This window comes from Salminus brasiliensis, chromosome 4 (genome assembly GCF_030463535.1).
Source record: "Salminus brasiliensis chromosome 4, fSalBra1.hap2, whole genome shotgun sequence".
Classification (NCBI taxonomy): Eukaryota; Metazoa; Chordata; class Actinopteri; order Characiformes; family Bryconidae; genus Salminus; species Salminus brasiliensis.
Window position 1 is genome coordinate 33,994,430 of NC_132881.1, and position 19,274 is coordinate 34,013,703.

Consider the following 19,274-nt stretch of genomic DNA (forward strand, 5'->3'; position numbering starts at 1 on the left):
CTTCATATTTATTCACACTTCCTCACCTCCATCTACAAGATAACAGTCTTGGTTAGTGAAATTGATAGACATTTCACAACTCCTTAAATTGTAATAAATAAAATGATTATCTCCTTCTGTTTTATACTCAGTTAACCCTAAACTCTGTTTAGAAGCTGCTCAAGCACAATCTACAGTAGCTTTGTTTTTAATACCCACATACACACCTCTATAAACTCATAAAAAGATAAAAAGCAAAACTAATTAAATCAGGGACTATGTGAGCACAGGTCAAAATAACTTCAGATAATTCCAGGCCATTATTTAATGGCTTTTAAGACAAAGTCAGCCAACACTCAAGCCTTCGTCCCAAAACACAACTGTTATTTGAGATATGGTGTCCTTAAATTAAGAAAGGGCACAAAAACATGAACATCATTAGAGTAAATGTAATTAAAATGAGCTAGGCCATTAAATAAAGTAAATAAATAAATAAATTAATTAATAAATAAGACAATTTAAGAAGCTCTGGTGAACTTCACTTTTTGCGATAATGTTGCGATTATGTAAACTTCCCTTTTTGCGATCATGCAGATTTGGAATATGCAAGCTCTGTGGACCCCTAAAAAAGGTAGAGGGAGAAAACTGTTGCCTAGAGAAATGGCTTATGCAGCAGATCTGAAGGTTAAAAACTCATTGAGGCTTTTAGTTGAGAGAAGGGCACCTTAGACATGTTACTTACCCAAGGGAGAGGGAATTACAGATGGAATGAAATGTAAGTGATCCAAATGCATGGCCATCCTTGAGAAATTGACTTTGGTATCTGTTTAGATCCTATTTACACAGTCAGCAAAGATACAGCCTCCACTTACTGCTCATATTCTTACGCACAATACCTCAGTGATGTGAAAACGTACAGTATGATGGTCTCAAAAATGTACTTGAAATCCTTTGTGTCTTCTCTGATTCCTAGATAGGCCCCCGAACCTGGCCTTGAAAATGTGGTGAATAGCAATGACATAGATCAGTGTCAAGAAGTGTTGAGGGTGGATGTGAGAGTGGACATGAAGGACATTACAGTGCAATTAGATGATTTTCCATTGATCGAGAAATACAAATGTTGTATATGTGTAATAACCAATAACCAAAACTGGATATATAAGGTTTTACAATGAAACTCTTCATGTATATAGGCATGCATACAGTGTAAGCATTAAACTCCCAGCAACCTTTGTTGAGATTTTTATGACGTTAATGTGTTCAGTGGCTTGTGCTTGGGCCTGCCCTGAGATATTACTGTTATTAAGTTTTCATTTGTAATTGAAGCGGTTAAGCAGTAAGTGTGGTGGCCCAAGTGTCTAATCTTGCTAGGCAGTAAACACAGTCCCCACTGGAGACTGCACTGTATATTACACATCCAATCAAGAATCATTGTAGTCCCAGCCATGAAGCAGCAATAATCGTAAGTTATGATCAATTATGGATGTTTTATAACAGCTCTACATGTACTTCTCTCATAAAACAGAAAGAAGACACTGGTGTGATTTAATATGAGAGCTATGTGTGTATCCGATTTCATATTTATGTGGATAGACTTACACATTTGGTTAGAGAGAAAGAGACTAATAAATGTCTACAACACAAGATGCAAGTTTTTACTAAGTTATGCAGAAGACACAACAAGGTGCACAGCACAAAACTAGATCCTGGGACCAGCCACTGTTGACTAGGAGTGTTGAAAAAAAAATGAACAAGAATAGACATGGATTCCAAAGACAAGAAGACACCCATATGCACTATTTGTGTTGGACACAGATGGACTTTGGCTTCCCCCTTCAACCCATCTGTGCAGTAAACGCACACCAACACTCTATTGAGCAAACACATACACTGAGAGTAAGCACACATGCCTTCCCTACAGCACACAGGGAAGCAAAGAGGGGTAAGGGTGTTGCTCAAGGGCCCAACAGTGGCAGACACACATCCCAACCTAGTCTTCCATAACCACTGAGCCACCCTCAGTTAAGGTCCCTATTCTTATTTCTTGCCCCCAAAAATTATACAGTGCTTGACGATGAAGAAGAAGGTTGTCAAAACCCTGACAGAGTCAGAGTTGAATTTGCATTTCTTGCCTATATTTGAGGGATCCTACTACAATTCTTTGGCTGCAGGAAGAACTGAGAAGTCTATAGAATTGCCTGAGCCTTACAACCCCCCTGGTTTTGGTAAGCTGATGAGATCACAGCATCAACCTCACAGCATCAAGTCTCACACTCATTTCAAACAAGGTTTAACTGTGACTCAGAGAACTGAATGAGATGAGATTAATTTTTCTTTCCTACGGGTAGGCTGTTCATTCTAAGGCCTGGTCTCCCTCACTGCGCCCTCTGCCATATTTGAACTCCATACATGTCTGTTTTCAAGAACAACTGGCTTAAAACGTATGCAGCACTGCAAATGGATGTATCTCTCCTGGGTGTGGCCCCCTCTCACAACTGACTCGGCTCTTTGACCCTAGGGCAGACTTTGCAGTTTGTTCAGAGTCCGCCACACCCACCTTGTTTAATGCAAAAATATAAAGCTTAGTTTGGTCTGTTCTGACAGGTGGGAACTCTTGGGTCTCTGCCTGCTTCCAAGAAAACTGTGGTTCAGTTCTCTGCTGGTGTTTTAACAATGGTCTGCGCCAAATGATGAAATTCAAGATAACAGCAAGGTTTCCTCGGTCCAGATCAGCACTGCACTGACTGGATAAACTGCCTGTTTAGCTTCCAACTCTCCATAGATGTTTATATGGCCAATAATATCATATGATCACATGGACTATGGGCATCTTTTTGGGCTTGGGGAACTGATTGGTTTATTTTAAACTGATGGTTAATTCAACCAATTGATCATTACTCTGAGTGTGAAACATAGATACATCTATAGATATTAGAAACATAGTGGGTAGATATTTTACTGTGATACAGTGTATGTGAAAGGTAGATAGTTTACTCCTACATAACAGCAGGTGCAAATGACCTTCTGAAATCATGCTTTTGTTTAGTCTATTAGCTACTAGTTACACCTAAATGTTGAATATGTTTATGAGCCATTCATAACACCAAGAGCAACCTAACAAAATGCATTTTAACAACAACATGAGAAGAAATTAGGGTAGCTGCTGTCCAAAATATACTCACGATAACACATCTTTCTTGCCGCTTGTGGGACACTATAGCTGTTCTTACAGAACTCACTCTGCTTGCTTATCATCATATGCTGGTACACCACTTTGGCTGCACCTATATAAGTGATACTAATGTATGTACAAGTTTATACTGTGTCTGAAGCGTTACAGATTAGATTAGATTACAGAAAGTAATAAAAAAATATCACACAAAAAGCTGACATGGGAAATACTACTAAATACTCTCCCTGCATGAATTCACAGTTTTTGCTTTACTGAGGTCCTTTACACCTGGCACCTTTTTAAGTTTTAGAGGACTGTCTCTCCCATTCTGCCTCATTAGAATAGTCATAAATCACAGTGTTTAATCACTGTCCCTAATGGGAGGAAACACACTGAGCAAGGGCACTGGTCTGTAACTACAGATCCCTGTACACTGCAGCCACAGCACACAGCTCTTTCTCGACTTCTCATTGTGTTGCTCTCAAGCTGCACTGAGCCACTGAGTTGCAACCCAAACACCTGCTACTACCACAATATTGTTCACATAAAAGGAGTGTGAGATGTTTTAATGTGAGGATTGTGCTGCTTTATTGTCCCCACTCATGAACAACATCTGTTCTTATGGAATAGATGGGATTCAACAAGCCTCAAAGAAGAGATGCACCTGTAATTTAAAATATAACACTGAGATCTTCGGAAGACAGAGGGTCACAGGCCGTTCATAGGGAAAAAGCAAAGAAGTTCAAGGAGAACATCTGAAAGCTGTTTTGCTCTTCAGAATGTGCAACCCTTATGGGAAATATATGAGAGTGAGAGTGCTAGTCAACAGGTCAATGAGGAAAATATTTACTCTGATAGAATAGGCGACCTGTGTTACAGTAATCCCATGGCACTGAGCATGAAACACACTTACAGCAGATGTTCTGAAGCAATAATATCAAAGCAATCCATCTAATTTAGCTGGGCTTATTTACACAGCACCACCTCTCTCTTTGTTCAGGTCCCATGGACTTTCGCGCTAGCTCGAGGACATTCACATGACTATATGAGTGAGGAGGGTTTTGGTGACCAGGTTACTGAGCCTCTTAGGACACTGCACTGAGTAATTAAGAGCTATGTGCTTAGATATACTGTAAGTAATTATAAACCATGTCCTTTAGATGTAATATATTGAGGTTGATGTTTTTTATTTACAAATGGTGTAAATTAAAAAAATTAAAATGTGCTCAAATTGAGATACAAGGTTTAGTCCCATCAGTGGAACTCACTCACATACACCTCTTCTTTGTACAATAATGGGATATAGGGTAATATAGGGAGCTGAACTAAATTTAGCCTGCATAATTGTATGGACATGTGAACTGATGTTCTGTTAGTTAGCAAGTTGGATAATTAGTCAAGCTTAGTCAAAATCCCAAATGTATTCCTAGTCCTTACCCAGTGGACTGTGTATGTAATGAAAATGTGCCTTTAACTAGATACTAGTGTAAACATGGTTAAATTCTCAATGGTTGTGTTGGAAATATGGCACAGAAACTACTTTAAGGCCTACTGTATGTCCTACACTTTGAAGGGTCTAGTGAACAGAAAGTCATTTGTGCTTGTGAGATTAAGCCAGACATCTGTAGCTGTAGTTTGCAGATAGATTGAGTTTTTAAAGATATAGAGAGAGTAAAACAACCAAAGAAGACATTGTAGGGTTTGTATAGACCAAACAAATCAGAACATTTATATATGCATTTATTGCTAAATAACAATTTTCAATATACAGCAGCATATTTGTTCATACTGTATGTTATGTTATAAGGTCATGTAATAGTCACAGAACATACAGGATAAGAATGTGGAGATAGTTGTAGGGCATAAAGAAAAACAAATAAGAAGGAAGTGTGTACAAAATACGCGCACCTTCACCTTTTTACGTCCTGGCACACTTTAGCTAATGCAGGATTGTTGGCTTAAAGGAAGAATGGCTAGTGCGGATGGGGAATCAATTGAGCTTCCTTGTTCGACCTTCATGGAGTATGGTTTAACACACTGGTCTGTTGGTAAGAGCCAAGCAAAAACTGAGGATGAACACACACACAAGTGAAAGACGTACTGTAAACAACCCCTTCAAGGGGCATTAGTCAACATTCAAGAAACATGGCCTCTGGCGGTTAAGAGGCGGTAAACACAACAACACTGGAATGTTTTTTCCCCCATTCCTCCTGTCCCCTTTCCTATTTCCAGCCATTATCACAAAGTATGCCTCTGAAATCTCATCAGGGTCCCCACATACACATACACATATTCTCTTGGTTTAGCAATGCTATACCAGAGCGAGCATCAAACTGCACTGTTTGAGAGTTGTAATGATGTTACCATTTCACCCTGATATGCAGTGCTGTCCACTATGACATTTAGCTTCTTAATAGTGAAATCAGAAACCTAGATACTCTTAATGATTAACTGCTGTGAGAATAGTCGAGTGTATTCGCTGTCCAAAAGTTTGATTTAATGAGCTCCAATAAGTTAAATCAGTCACTACCTGTGTTAAAAAGTTAGTTGCGTTAGCTGCAGCTGAGAAATATTACATATATTTTTCTAAAGGAGGTTCACCCAAAGCTGTACTTTACTCAGCTCTCTAAGTGATAAAGATTCTACTCGATTTATGTAAAGTCTGTCACTCAGTTTAGAGCATTATACAGATTTTATACAGTGTTTACATCCACTTAAAGCAACTTTGTGTAGCATTTTTACCTTAAAACAGTTTTAAAAACATGCTGATGCTTCATTGGTGTGTAATGGGGAGAATAGCATCTTGCTATTCTGGGCTCAGCAAGCTGATAACTGCACTATGTAACTGTGGTAAAGCAAGCGGGACAACTCTCTAAGAACTGCATAATGCTGCATGACATTGAGGCATGCTTGTGGTTAAAAATCCTGCAATATTACTCGACTGCATTAGTGCACATACTTTTTTCTTTTTCACTTTTAGTAATGGTTTTTGCATCTCAGCTTGTCCAGAAAGCATGTATGTGTGTTTACTTGACTGTAGGAGTACCCAGGAGCAATAAATACCAATTCTTACATAATCTTTTATGTTCAACATATTTCAATAGTTTTAGGTCAAAATCGACAAATGCTCTTTTGACCAACTGTTTCTTTAAACTTGCTATTGCTATAGCTATTCCTCATATGTACTATGTGAAATATTTCAAGGTTTCATGTGTTTGTTCTGTTGCTACTTCAGGAAACATTTAAACATTTACAGTTTACTGTGCAAAGCTCACTGTAATGTAATCTGAGTTGTTCTTACAAACACCAGTCAGTTCAATGTAGATGTGAAATGAACTCTTTCCAGTGATCTCTATTCAGAAGAATGGAGAATCAACTCTGTGGCTTTGGGATAGCAGCTGCTGCTGTTGCCGTGGTAATAGTGAGGATGGGGGAGGGGTGTTGAAGCGGTTGTCAGTAAAGGATTTAAAACCGCATTTTACAGCATGCAGCAGATGCACAAATAATGTAGCGCATTAAAGACCGCATTCTGCGTCTAGCATGCTGAATGTGGAACAGGCAGGAAAACCGAGGCAGTTCTATGGAAGAATGCCCAGGGCTTAATGCACAAGCTTCACAGGAACTCAGTGTATAGAGTGCTGGCGGGGAGAAGGCAAAGTGCAGGTAGTGCTGTCCTGTTTATCATAATGTAGGCCAATACAGGGTTAAGACTGGAAACACTGCACTGCTTATATTTCTATTAGCATAGGAAACATTAACTTTACACTGTGTTTGGTTCTGTTTCTTGACTTCTTGGCAAATCTTGCTTTCTCTCTCCCTCGCTTTCCTATTTTCTCTTGGTTGTAGTGTGCTCCAGTTTTCACCTTGATTTCATTCTGTTTAATGCAATCTTTCAATAAGAAGTATAGGTGAGCACTGTTATTGTTCTTATTATTGTAAAGTGTATCTCGATTGGCCATTACATTAATACCTAACATTGTGTTGGTCCCAATCATGCTGCAGGGACTTCACAAGCAATTTGTGTTATAGCAGCTCCTCTGAGGGATTAGACCAGACAGGCTAGTCTTCCCATGGACATCAGTGAGCCTTAGGCATCCATGACCCTGTCACTGGTTCATGGGTTGTCCTTCCTTGGACCACTTTTGGAAGGTACTGACCACTGCATACAGGAACACCCCGTTTTAGAGATGCAAGAACTGCAAGAACTGCTTGGTCACTTGCTGCCTAATCAATCCCACCCCTCAACAGGTGCCATTGTAACAGGATAATGAGTGTTATTCTTTTCACATCAGTGGTTTTAATGTTATGGTTGATCTGCGTGCATAATACCATTATTATACTTTTTTTTTCTCATCCTGCCTCTCATACAGTTCTTCAAATGTCAGAGCTACTAAGAAGGAACATCTTTTAGTGAACTACACTCAGCACACAGGCACGAACAGAGGTGGCAGTGTGTTGCCATGTCTGTGCGGATCTAATTTCACAAGCAGCAGTTCTGTAACTGCTTTGCGGGCTGAGAGCTGCAAACTGAGCTAAAACACTGCGCTGGTTGACATGAAATGTGTGTGTCTGTAAAGGTGCGTGAAATATTAAAAACCTTTGATGTTTAACAGTTAATAGTAAGCACTGCACCACGACTGCTATATATTACAGAAATATATAAAAGAGCTACTAATATATATATACACAGTTTGGTACTGTAAAAATATTGTTTGCACATTTGTTGCCCTGTATTTGGGCACATTAATATAAAATGCCTAATATAAAAAGGCTTATTACACACTAAGGTGTATTATTCAGTAACTACAGGGACTTCTGTACAAACTGGTGGGGCTATTCTTTGGTAATAGAAGTTTGTAATAACACTTTCGGCCCAACAATGGTCCGCAGCAAACAAGCAAGTCTACAGTATAACGGCATATAAAAAAAGAAATGTAAGTAAAGTAGTCACTTTTTACATACTGGGGGATTAGGTGTTATTTATCTTTTCATAATAAATATATAATATATAGTTTTGTTCACTAATGGTTTCTTTTAAGCATTATTAGGTTTGAGTTTAGGTTTGAGTATGTCATTCGACATTTTAAAAGTGCACAAATGTAGGAAAATGTAGGGGCACCTTTCACAGCACTGTGTGTAAATAGAAGAAGTATAATGTCACTTTCACATAAAAACCTTGTATCTTTCCATTGTTGCTGTTTTTTTTTTACTTTTCTACATAATAAGCCTGTTTACTCCTGGCATTAACATGCATTTTTGGTGATTTGATCAACTTCGGATTTTACTTGTCTGCATTAAAAACGAGGTGAAAAACACCCCAAAGATGCATTGGATTACTCAAACCAACATTCAGAGGTGGTCAGAGACAGATCTCATCCAATACAAGTGTAAACGGAATGCGTTTACTGTTATGGAGATACTGTTTTTTTTTTTTTGCATAATAGTGATGATAAGCATTAATTGATGAGCCTTATACCGCATTGTAAAGTAAGTAAGTAAGTTAAAATTACAAGTTGAGTAAAATAAGTCAGAGTGTAATAGACATGATGAAAGAGACTGCAGTGTTTCATTACCACTCGCATATTACCGCATGTGTTTCTCCTCAGCCTGTAAATGTCACAGCAGCTACAGTGACTCTGGAGTGCAAAGACATACAGGATCACTCAGCACTTGTGTTTATGACCTTTTCACAGTCCAACACCCCACCCCACCAGTCTTTCCCTCACTCTCTCTCTTGCTTTCTCTCTCTCTCTCTCTTTCTCTCTCTCTCTCTCTCTCTCTTTCTCTCTCTCTCTCTCTCTCTCTTTCATCCGTAATGTAAATCACTTTCAAATACCGAGGACCAGTTTGTACCTGACCTGTTTCAAATTGATACGCAAATCAGCATATCTATTTGTTAGTAGCTCGTCCACACCAGGTCAGGACACAGAGTGAGCTCTCTATGAAACGCTTGTTTTAGACTGGACAAAGCAGGAACACACTAATTAAGCAAATTCTGACACATGACACAAGTCACTTTGTTATGTTTGTGGACCTAAGGGGCGGGTAACTGCTGTCAGAGGATGGATGCTTTAATAACTTCCAATATTACAGTGTATGTTGCAGCTAAAATGATGTGTAAAGTAGTGAAGATACAGATGACAAATTACTGAATGTGTATTCATGATTCTGTGTAAGAGTGCTCCGAGCTCACTCTGATGTGGGCCAGTTGTCTCTGGAGACTACTGAGGTAAAATAATTGTACTTAAAAAATATAGACTCAGCACTCTGACGCCCCATACAGAGTTAGATTTTCATAGCCTGCACCACAACTCTCTCACACACAACTAGGCCCTGAGTTCCAGGGTGAGTACTACACTGAGGACAATCTAGGAAGCCAGTCATATTTTATACATTTACCTCCTGAGTTTTGAGTTTTTGTTTGTGTGCCAGTACTTACAGCTTCATGTGCTCCTGAGCAGTGCTTTAGGGAAGCGGGAATGCAGAACTAGTGCAGAACGGTCCAGTTAGAGTAAAAACAGCATACTCAGGGACAAACACTGTGCTCAGTACACTGGCATTAACAGCATTCATTTTTAGCCACTCCAGCATTATATTAAACAATTCCCAAAATGCAATATGCTCTTCTTGCGGAATTGTAACTTGATGTATAAATATAAGATCACAACATATAAAGACAATTTCAAGACATTCCTTACATTATATTGTTTTTTGACCACATGGGGAACCACAGCATCCACTCTGCAATACCTGAGCAACTACGTAACAACCACCGGCTAACCACAAGTGACAAGCTCCACAGCAATCACCTGGGATACCACAGCGACCACCTAGGAAACCATAGCAACCACTTGCAACACCATAGCAACCACTTAGCATCCGCCTGGGAAATCATAGCAACCACACAACAACTGCCTAGCCACTGCCTGGCAGTGTGAGCCATCTAAGCTACACAACCATCTTAGGTGAATCAAGTAAAACAAACAAAAAATATGCCAGTTAAGAGTCTCTGAAGTATGCTGTTTGTTAGTAAAATGCAGGAAAAGACATGAAGGTAAGATCATCATCTACATTTTTTACAGGAAAAGCTCAGTGCTGGAGTTCCCCTGTAAAATGTGGGCAGATGTTATGTCATGGGAAGTGTGGAGAAAGAGTGATCCTCAACACCCATTTTCTCACTAGTCAGTGTTCTCTTCACACCTCTCTCCATTCTCACACACTTCTCTTATTTACACTGCATACGGAAACAAAGAAAATGAAGTCTAAATATAACATTTACTGTAACCCACCACAGTAGATATCTTCAGTAGATTTTTCAGAATATCTCCCAAGAGAGAGAGACTAAATAATGGAAATTAGCAAAACTAGATTAGTAGATTAGTAAAAATATGTAGAGATTTCTTGTAATTCAAAGCAATGGATGTTTTGGGTGGTGTATGAATCACATTGCCATTATTTCTGTGTGGCTCTGCTGAAAATCTGTTCTTTAGGAAGTCCTTAACTAAAACTGGGGAGAAGCATTTTAAGCCCTTATAGCTCTCAGGCACAGTCAGCACTTTCCCCTGCCCAGAGACTGCACCACATATTCAGTCCCATCACACCCAGCCGGCCACAGTAACACACATCCTGAAGTGCTCAGAGTGTCAGAAAACTCTTAATAGGTCACCGCAAAGACGTGTTATCACTTAATACTGCTTTAAATCACTGCATAAAAACAAAAGGATTATTGAAGCATGACTAATGATGTAATAAAGTAGAAAGCGATTTGGCTAATTGCGCTTTGGTGTCAGTTGCAAGCCGAACAACTGAGGGTCATCAGGGTGAACTACTGTTCATGTCCTTGTACCATTAGACAGATCAAAGAGTAAATATAAACCTCATCAACACTCGGGAAGGTGGAAAGGTGTGTAATTACTCGAGAATGTTATCTGAAACAGTTTGGGTAAAGTGCGGTACAGTATTAAATGGCCTATATAGAATATTTTCCTCACATGTCACACATAAAAGACTGATGTAGTATGTGAAGAGTGTTAAAGTTGCAAAATGTACTATTTAATTCCCAGTCCATTCGGTCAGCACATGGAAACGACACTGCAAAACAGCCTAATTTATTGTTTTTATGATGCCATGAAAACTCATACATTTACATACAGGCATATTCAGCCTACAGCAGTTAAGGCCCACCTATTCATGCTGAAGTTATAAGTTATTAAGTTAGAAGTTATTTTCTGCTTTGACTGCTCTTGAAATACGAGGTGGTCAGTCAGAACAGAGGTCACAAGCTAAATCTGTTTTTTGTGCCTTAATGTGACACAGATCTGTTTTTTTAGGTTTGTGCGTACATCAAATTCGACCTTCTCCAATCAAATTTGAGTCAAATTCGTAAGTGGTCCAACATTGGATACGCATCCATATTTTGTGGTATGTGACATGAATATGAAAGATCAGATTAGGTTCCCTGTGTCTTTTCGCCTGTATGTAGGTGCTTAGTGCTGTTGTATGCGCGCATGCATGCCTGAGGCTTGTAATGTGAACATAGTCTTATAGGCTAGTCTTAAAGGCACAGAAACAAAAACTGCCTATTTATTTCTAAGGAATAAAGAGAAGCTGGTGAATAGCCATATATTTCCTCAGATGACATAAAATGACTAAAAATTATATGCAAAATCAATGTATAAAACAATGTAGCGTTTTAAAAACTTTGTGGAAAACATTCACATAATGTTCTTTAAGAAATCACAAATGGTTCTTCAATAACATCCTCCAAAAAACTTTCTGGTATCTTTAATTGTTCAAAATGTACAAATGGTACAAAATGTTTAAACATGAAGATTCTTTCAGATACACACTGTCCTTGAAATGCCAAGACAAGTTCGCTGTCTTTTTTAAAAGGATGACTTGACCTATTTACCTATGCCAACACAGTTGTGTGTTCCCCAGGCCGTGCTGGGCTCTTTCTGTACTAAGACAACACACCTTAGTCTGGGCTTTCCCCCGCAGGACAGAAGCAGTAGGTATTGGAGATAGGTGGGATAAGGAGATGACGTGACATTTCATCCATGGTGCTCTCCTGGAACGGGTCACTGGCGTTCCACCACAGACGTGACAACCACTGTCATGTCCGGTCTCTGTGACTGGTGCCGGCTCGTAATTGAGCCTCACCTCTCCTGTCCCTGCTGCCACTGTGAACTGCCTGAGCAAGGACTAGCCTCTTAATCACCTCTTTTTCTCCTCTTCCTCATAAACACGGCTCCGTTCAGACTGAAGGGCAGGGGAGGCAAGCTGAGGTTCAGGTGTCAGTAATGGCACAGTTGTATCTGCTGCAGAAAATAGAGTGATGCAAGCAAAAGCAAATAGATCATGATCTATAAAGACTTCAGGTTTGTTTTTCCCCTTTATTATAGCAGCACTTAATGCAGAAGGTCTCTTTGCATTATACAGTGGACCAGTACTTCAGCACATACTGTATTGTACTGTATATGAACTGTAAAGTAGCTTCCAAGATACTTAATTGTGTCATATATACTCTTATATTTGATCTAATATGGTCATGTTTAAATAATAAAAGGAAGAAGCAACACAAATTATGTGTTTGAATTTATATCTACATAACTTAGTTAAGTTCTTATTGTTCTACTCAGCTGTTGTATGAATACATTCATCGCCAGAGTACATGGTAACAAGGAATCATTATGTGATTCAGGTTCAGGGAAAAGAAGGAGCCTGCTACCCAATGAAAATGAAAAGGACCCACAGGACAGCGAATTGCACAGGTGGGATTTGAACATGGACTCACCTCTGACTTGAAAGAAACCAGATGATGCACTCGGGGTTGATATGACATTTGTCGATGTGGGACTGCGTTACAGGCTTGTGCCTATTTATTTGCAGTGTGCACAATGAAGAATAACAATGAATGAAAATGTTGAGTACCATGGACATTATGTCAACCATAAGAAACAGGGTTTCTCTGCAGCCTCAGTCGAGACTGCGGCCATTACGGCCTTTGTTCTGATATAAAAATGGGTGAAGGCTGGGTCATTTGGTAAGAGAATACTGCCCTCCTGAGCCTCATCTCTCTGATATGATCCCTCACTCTTTGCGGAGCTATATGACCCTCCATCTGTCTCATAGACACCTCTTAAAATACAGCTCCCATTACACTCTGGAACAGCCTGAGCCAGGCCTGCTTGCTTTTGTAAATCCTTCAGTATCATAAGGTTGTGAATAATAAGGTAATAAAACATGTTAGCTTACAGTATTTCATTAATGCAGTTATTTGCATCTTATTGTGATGATAGCATCAGATCAAACATGAACCAATTTTATATAGGTCTGTGCCCTTTAGAATATTAGTATGTATAGACATGCATTATATGCTATACATATTGGCAAGTTAGTCCTATGTGTACGTTCGTCTTTAATAAGGGGAGCCCTCCTATGTACTATATGAGACTTAACCAGCTTGCAATTATCGGACACTTATATGCCACTCAATTAGAAGCCAGGCTCAGAAAAGGTCACATGGATTTGAGCATCTTGATATTCTCAGGTCAGCCTAGTGATTAGCATGATGTATGTATCTCAAGTGTCTGAAATGGTAGCAATCAATCAAAGCAGAAGTGAGATTTAACTCTTGAATGAAGTACAATGTGTGAGGATTATGCAAAGTCATGCCTCAGAAATCTGAAAGTATATACTTGAGCTCCTCTTTTGGATTGGGGTTTGAAGAGCATACTCTCATATCCTTTACTAAAATGCAACTACGCTAAACACCCAAACGTACTGCAGATCTCTGAGCACTATGAATACAAATTATGATATTTTTTGGATCCATTTAATGATTATAAAGCAGGCATGTCAATGTCTTGCTCCCTCCCTAGAGCTCACCCCAAAGCCAAACCTCTTTTTCAACATTACACTGGTCTCCCTTCACTGGTCTAATGACATCGTCAATCATAATTACTCAGCCCAATGTCTCCATGTTTCACTGAGCCAACGCCTTGCTTCTTTTAAACAACTATGAACTCAGCAGAACTGAGCAGACCCAGACATCACCATGGCAGCCCACTCACTGTGTACTTACAGCATCTTTTCACAGCCAAATTAATTCAGACACAAGTTTGCACACAGAAAGAGCTGTGGACATACGTAGCCCAGTCACAGAAACTGAAGCAGAATTGTGGTATTAATGCCATACATACAGTGATAATGTGAGAGTGACTGTGGTCTGATGGTGATGAACTATATGTTATAGCATTTTAAAGCATTTCAAGGACATTGCAACGTAAGACAAACATGACTGAAGATATGCAGTACATTTATGTCATGGTCCAGGATTTTCTTGTTTAAGTCTGATGGGGTTTTTGTACATGTGTATAAACCTTTATAACACACATGCCAGGGAGCCAAATGAGCATGAGACAGCAATTATGGAGCATGCAGTGAGTGTCTGCCAAAGCCAACTCCTGTGCAGGGGAAGCAGACACACACACATACACAAACACAACAAGGCTTCACAGCTGGTACCTTGACAGATAGGCAAAGTGCCAATCATATTATCAGTGAATTATCTATCTGAACAGCTGTGTTTGCAAAACCTTTCAACTTCGTGAGGCAATTGCTGCACTCGCTTCTCAAACTCGCTGGTTTCTCTACGTCCAGAGACCAATAGCTATTATTTCATCAGAGTCACAATCTGTTCTTCTTTTCAAAATCAGATACAATTGATGCATTCATGCCCTATTCACAAATGTGCTGTGCCACGGCTGCTCTTGAAATCCTAATCAGCCTAATAAATCACAGATTTTGTCAAAACATATCAGTTATTCATATCAAACCTAGACCTGTGGCTTTGATGAAATTTAATTTAATGAGTATCCCCACATATATTGAATAAATTATCAATTTAATTGTCTTTGTGGTTAGATACTTATCTCCAAACTGAAGACATTTTAAGCTCTTATTAAACAAATATTACAACAACGACAACCAGATGGAATTTGGATTCTGTGCATTGAACACCCAGTGGACAGTGAGCACATGTGCCCAGAGCAGTGGGCAACCATCACCGCAGTGCCCAGGGAGCGGAGAGTGTCAAGGAGCCAACAGTGATTGCTTGCCAAGCCTGAGTTTTGAACCCACAATCCTTTTTTTAGAACCTTTGATTCTGGGGAAACAATTAATGAGCAGGTGTCCAAATATTTTATATAATTTGTACATAAGTCCAGCCCACTAGTAAAAGCATTCAAACTCGTTACATGATAAAACAAAAGCCAGGGGAGCAAACCATAGATTTACATAACTAGATGCTGCGTTAAGTCCTGCCAGGCACGTCAAGGGCGCAGAACTTAGGATGCTCTTCTTGAACTTTTAAGATTGATGTGCGGATTGAAGTGCTGAGAAAATTGTGTAGCTTTGGCTGTACTAGTCTCAAGAAACTTGAGAAATGACTTATGTAATTAGTTGTCAGCGGTTTCTACAATCTAAGACAACACCATATTGCAAAACTGCAGACTATACAATTACAGGTGTTCTGTGAATGGTGCTGCCCAGAATTGTTCTATTTAAAGGAAATTAGAACACAGGATCTTGATTAGGTATGGTGTAACAAGAAGAATATAATGATTTGCGTATTATTTTGAATATAGATTTTTACCATGTCTGTTTTAAACATTTGTTGTTTATTTATTTTTAATTGGCAATGTTTGTTAATTTACATAAAGATACATGTTCCAAAGTTAGTGACCTGGCTTTTTTCCACTGCATGAGGCTTAGTTTTGTTATTACTTTTCTTCAATATCCTCTTCACTCAAGAGGGATCATGATGGCACATTTTAAAGCCACAGATAAATAAATGTATAATTCCAAATATACACTTTACTGACAAAAGTATTCACTCACCCACCCAAATGATTGAATTCAGGTGTTCCAATCAATTCCATGGCCACAGGTCTATGAAACCAAGCACCTAGGCATGCAGACTGTTTTTACAAACATATGTGAAAGAATGGGTTACTAAATATTCCACAGTCAACTGTCAGTGGTATTGTAACAAAGTGGAAGCGATGGGGAATGACAGCAACTCAGCCACAAAGTGGTAGGCCATGTAAAATGACAGAGCGGGGTCAGCGGATGATGAGGCGCATTGTGCACAGAGGTTGCCAACTTTCTGCAGAGTCAATCGTTACAAACCTCCAAACTTCATCTGGCCTTCAGATGATCTTAGAGAGCTTCATTGAATGGGTTTCCATGGCCCAACAGCTGCATCCAAGCCTTACGTCATCCAAGAGCAATTTAAAGTGTCAGATGCAGTGGAGTAAAGCATGCAGCCACTAGACATGTTCCCTGGAGTGATGAATCACGCTTCTCCACATGGCAATCCAATGGACCAGTCTGGGTTTGGCGGTTGCCAGGAGAACAGTACTTGTCTGACTGCATTGTGCCAAGTGGAAAGTTTGGTGGAGGGGGGATTATGGTGTGGGTTTGTTTTTCAGGACCTTAGTTCCAGTGAAATTAAACTATTCATACTTCAGCATACCAAGAGATTTTGGGCAATTTCATGCTCCCAACTTTGCAGGAACCATTTGGGGATGGCCTCCCTTCCTTTTCCAATATGACTGCGCACCAGTGCACAAAGCAAGATCCATCCAAGACATGGATGAGCGAGTTTGGTGTAGAAGAACTTGATTGGCCTGCACAGAGTCTTGACCTCAACCTAATAGAACACCTTTGGGATAAATAAGAGTAGAGACTGCGAGCCATGCATAACTTTGCATTGTTTGGGAACTAAGTACCCGAGAACATTTTTGATACCATCATATATTTTCTCCCAAGTAGACACTAGCTTTTATCTCTACTCACTCTAACATACTCAAAAACAAACTGGACTACCTTAGCTGACCGCCCAACTGGAGCTAACCACACATCAGAAGGGTTTCCCAAGTCCCAAGTTTAGCCAAACTCGGGGATGCAAGTGAGGGTAAGGCTTCTTACCTTTATCTTATCTTTTCAGCTTGCTAACAGCACATCTCATTGAGAGGACACCACAAGGGGAAAGGAACACTATGTGGTCCTTATGTGGTAAGACTTGGTAATATTTACAGTGGTGTTGTTATGCTGTTAGAATCATGCTATGATATGGGACTCTTGAGAGCCCATTGTCAGTGCCTTAAACAACGGCAATAAAAGCAATAAAAAGAGTTTTTTTTCATACATATCTTAAATAATTGTGATGAGACAATTATGTAATACTGTGACTGATCTACAACAGACCACTACAGAGAACATTACCTGTGTAATTCAACCCCCTAGTCCTAACCATGTACACTCTTACATAAAGGGTTATATATTGTACTGAACAGTTCCTTAGACTAATAACAATAGTGGAACCATTTTTGGTGCTATAAGACATTTTAGTCTATTACACAGATTCTTTCTAGAGACACATACAAGCAATTTTCCCTGTGTATGGAGAACGATATGACCAGGCTAAGGAACTTTTATGCATTTGTAAAGGGTGTAGGTATTTTTACAGGCTGTGACAGGTTGACAGGTTGTGTTCTACAGTTTCTTATGATGTTGAATGAGAGGTTTGGCAGTATTTGGTAGTTTGTGTAACCTACACTCTAAGCTAAAAGGGTTCTACAAACTATTAAAAAGCTTTCTTTGACTTGTAACAAGGTGTGTTGATTTTGTCAGAAATCTGATCAATGTGTTTACATGCACGTGAGCAATTAGATAATGGGAAAATTCCAGATCTACATAAGATCAGGCAGTAATAGGAGTTCTGCTATGCAACCAGCCAATAATCTCAGAATAAGACACATGCACACACTTTGAAATCTGAGAATACTCTGGATACGTTTAGGTATGCTGAGAAATACAATTACTGAGCTAAAATCCAGCTCTCTTTATTCTGATCTAAGAAATCATGGTTTACATGACACTTGAATACTCAGATAACTGCAGAAATCAGATTATGAATGTATTTTTGAGTGCATGTATACATACTCACTAATGGAAACCTTTTTGGAGCTATATAGAACAATTTTCAAAAGGTTCAAATAAACCATCTATAAATATCAATGTAAACCCTTTAACCAGACGAATAATCAGTTAAGCAAGTACCCGAGTTTGAGTTGCTGAATAACCCTTGAAAACCCCTTTTTAAGAAGACTCAAAGAGTGTGTGTGTGCGTGTGTGTGCGTAGGCCTCGGGTCTTTGACCCTGTGATAAGCAGTGTGGGTAATGAGGGTTGATAGAAGGTTGGGGGTATTTCTTAATTAGCATCATTTGGGTTTTTAGATATCAACAACATCATCAGCATCACAGAAATATCCTGCCTTTATTTTGAGAAACACACTAAGGCACAAGTCTTTCTTTATGGAATAGCATTTGGTTTACTGTCAGCCTCTAAGGTCATCACTATATTTACTTAAGTCATCCAACATCACATCACCAGTCTGACAGTGCACTTGAAATGTTTCCTGATAACAGCTGGTCCACAAAAGGCCACTCTAAAGTCACGTTTTAGCTTTTTTGAACAATCAAATAAGCGGTGACCTTTAGATTGTGTATCTGAAATAGCAACAGTGTGGAAATGCATGTTGCTTGGCCCTGAACCCTAAACCCAGCAGGAGCCCTGATGGAACTGGGGCACAATGTCCCCTACTCTCATGCAACCTAGTAGCCAGAATGCACCACGCCTGTTCTTTCCAGCTCTCAGGAGATATAGGGCTATAAATGTCATGTTAGTGACCCACAATGCATCAATATGAGTGAAAGGCTGATATGTCACATGACACTATTCTAGCTCACTTGTCTTTTACACTGCAATTGGAACATAAGGATGACACGTGAGGACGCTAATTTCGGAACCTGCAAAATAACAGCGAAAATAATTGAATGCATAAAGCCTGACATGATAGCATTCATGTCATTGTTTAGAAGTTATATACTTTTCCACATTAAATGGAAACACAAGTCAAGTCAAGTCAAGTGGGATTTTATTGTCATTTCAACTACATACAGAGTACACAGTGAAACGAAACAACATTCCTCCAGGACCATGGTGCAACATAGACAGAGTGCATACAGAACACAAGTGCAACACAGTACAAGT